General features: G+C 44.2%; 1 pseudogene; it reads left to right on the forward strand.

Moving 5' to 3' along the window:
- The first annotated feature begins 1,126 nt into the window (after nt 1-1,126).
- On the forward strand, nt 1,127-1,290 carry LOC145241862 (U2 spliceosomal RNA; annotated as a pseudogene).
- The last annotated feature ends 2,263 nt before the right edge of the window (nt 1,291-3,553 follow it).

Raw genomic sequence — 3,553 nt, forward strand, 5'->3', positions numbered from 1 at the left:
GCCTACACACGAGGTCAAACTTAGACAAAGTAAGTTTTTCATGTGCCGAAAACGTTAAGACACTGAAGGGAGACAGAAATAATTATGGCCGTAGGCTATCTCTTTTTCATTGACCCAGGGCAGCACTTTTTATCTTAAAAACTGAAAAAAAAATAGCTTGTCAATAAAAATGTAGAACTTTCGCCACTTCCGGTTTGACTATAGACGAAACTGCAAATTCGTCAATTTTTTCAGGTTTTTCCTACTTTGCAGTACAGGTTCGAGTCTGCCTGCTTACTATCATTTTTTCTTACTCAACAGACACTTCCAAACACCCGGGAAACGCCAGGCGCCCAGACTAGTCTAATATATCACACAAAGTGATTACATATGTAAGGATGGAATACTGCTGCCATATCTGGGCACGGGCTGCTAAAAACAGCCTATTCTGCTTTGACAGATTACAAAATAGACTTCGTGGCTTAGTGGGGGATGCCATTTTCTCTACCTTGCAACCTCTCTCCCACAGAATAGACGTTGTGAGCCTATCCTTTTTTTATCGTTATTTCCATGACAGGTGCTCGTCTGAACTCCAATCTCGTGTCCCCCCCTCGCCAATCTTTCACGAAAAACACCCGTTTATCTAAATCCACTGTGAGAAATTTCCCCCACTTTTTATCTGTGCCTAAATCAAAACGTGGATTCCATGAACAAAACTTCTTTCTTAGAACTGCACGTAAACAAATTCCTAATGAACCGCCCCCTTAAGTAAACACTTCATCAAATCTCCACACTAACGTAATATACGTGCAATAACCCTTATCCGTGAGTGACTTCCGGGCCTTGATAAGTGGTGACCACTGTGTAAAAAAAAATAAATTAAAATTATATTCTTTCAACTAACGTATATCTCTATATGCGTTGAGTCAAACTATCTTCATTTTTCATTACAGTAATTAGAACTTTTATTGGATTTAGCATATTACAAATAAAAATTAAAAATTATAGTTCACTTAAGCATTAACTATGATATTAAAGTTTAAGTTGAACATATTGAATTTCAGAATGGGGCTAAAGGTGATGCTATATTAGACTTGACTTTAAGTTGTGATTACGTAATATTATAAGATAGAAAATGATTGTACTGATTACATTTTGGCCTTTTGGCCAAGATCAAAGTGTAGTATCTGTTCCGGCAGATGCTGCAAGCTATGACTAGCTATGACTAGCAAAGACCAGATGTGGGGGCAACCCCACATGCCTGACCTTTAACCAGCTCCCATTTCCCACCTCTCGGGAGCTGGTCCCCATTTCCCTTCCCCCTCCCTTCACTCCTCACATTAAAAATTGGCCTTGTGCCTAATTTGCTCGGTGGGGGAGCAAATAAATACCATCTGTTCCGGCAGATGCTGCACTTAAGATGGTTTGTACCAGTCAATGGAGAGGAAACCCTCTATACTGGGACAATTATTATTTTTGGTAACCAGAGTGACCCCTTTAAGGGGAGCTGGTTTTTACCTCACATTAAAAACGGCCTTGTGCCAAATTTGCTCAGTGGGGGAGCAAATAAATACCATCTGTTCCGGCAGATACTGCACTTAAGATAATTTGTACCAGTCAATGGAGGGGAAACCCTCTATACTGGGACAATTATTATTTTTGGTAACCAGAGTGACCCCTTTTAGGGGAGCTGGTTTTTACCTCACATTAAAAACGGCCTTGTGCCTAATTTGCTCAGTGGGGGAGCAAATAAATACAATCTGTTCCGGCAGATGCTGCAATCTATGACTAGCTATGACTAGCAAAGACCAGATGTGGGGGCAACCCCACATGCCTGACCATTAACCAGCTCCCATTTCCCACCTCTAGGGAGCTGGTCCCCTTTTTCCCTTCCCCCTCCCTTCACTCCTCACATTAAAAATCGGCCTTGTGCCTAATTTGCTCGGTGGGGGAGCAAATAAATACCATCTGTTCCGGCAGATGCTGCACTTAAGATAATTTGTACCAGTCAATGGAGGGGAAACCCTCTATACTGGGACAATTATTATTTTTGGTAACCAGAGTGCCCCCTTTTTGCCTACTTTTAGGGGAGCTGGTTTTTACCTCACATTAAAAACGGCCTTGTGCCTAATTTGCTCAGTGGGGGAGCAAATAAATACCATCTGTTCCGGCAGATGCTGCAAGCTATGACTAGCAAAGACCAGATGTGGGGGCAACCCCACATGCCTGACCTTTAACCAGCTCCCATTTCCCACCTCTAGGGAGCTGGTCCCCTTTTTCCCTTCCCCCTCCCTTCACTCCTCACATTAAAAATTGGCCTTGTGCCTAATTTGCTCAGTGGGGGAGCAAATAAATACCATCTGTTCCGGCAGATGCTGCACTTAAGATAATTTGTACCAGTCAATGGAGGGGAACCCCTCTATACTGGGACAATTATTATTTTTGGTAACCAGAGTGCCCCCTTTTTGCCTACTTTAAGGGGAGCTGGTTTTTACCTCACATTAAAAACGGCCTTGTGCCTAATTTGCTCAGTGGGGGAGCAAATAAATACCATCTGTTCCTGCAGATACTGCAAGCTATGACTAGCTATGACTAGCAAAGACCAGATGTGGGGGCAACCCCACATGCCTGACCTTTAACCAGCTCCCATTTCCCACCTCTCGGGAGCTGGTCCCCTTTTCCCCTTCCCCCTCCCTTCACTCCTCACATTAAAAATCGGCCTTGTGCCTAATTTGCTCGGTGGGGGAGCAAATAAATACCATCTGTTCCGGCAGATACTGCAAGCAAAGACCATATGTGGGGGCGACCCCACATATAAGACCTTGGTCAATGTAGGGGCAACCCTTCATACCAATTGTCACTATCCAGCTCCCTTACTCCCCGGGGAGTTGGTCCCCATTTCCCCTTCACTCCTCACACAAAAAATCGGCCTTGTGCCTAATTTGCTCAGTGGGGGAGCAAATAAATACCATCTGTTCCGGCAGATACTGCAAGCAAAGACCATATGTGGGGGCAACTCCACATATAAGACCTTGGTCAATGTAGGGGCAACCCTTCATACCAATTGTCACTATCCAACTCCCCTACTCCCGGGGAGTTGGTCCCCATTTCCCCCTTCACTCCTCACATTAACAATCGGCCTTGTGCCTAATTTGCTCGGTGGGGGAGCAAATAAATACCATCTGTTCCAACAGATACTGCAAGCAAAGACCATATGTGGGGGCGACCACACATATAAGACCTTGGCCAATGTAGGGGCAACCCTTCATACCAATTGTCACTATCCAACTCCCTTACTCCCCGGGGAGTTGGCCCCCATTTCCCCTTCACTCCTCCCATTAAAAATCGGCCTTGTGCCTTATTTGCACAGTGGGGGAGCAAATAAATACCTCAAAGTGTAGTATCTGTTCTTCAGATGCGGCACTTCCATTTCTCGTTCTCTTTCAGTGGAGGAGAAATCCTTCACGACTGAGAAAATTTTTATTTTTGTACCTTTTCTCCACATTAAAAAATGACCCTGGTGTCTAACTCTGTCCCGTGTGGAGGCATTGTAAATAGGTACATTTGTCCGTAT

This window comes from Euprymna scolopes, chromosome 20, assembly GCF_053919585.1.
Source record: "Euprymna scolopes isolate OS-2025 chromosome 20, ASM5391958v1, whole genome shotgun sequence".
NCBI classification, from domain to species: Eukaryota; Metazoa; Mollusca; class Cephalopoda; order Sepiida; family Sepiolidae; genus Euprymna; species Euprymna scolopes.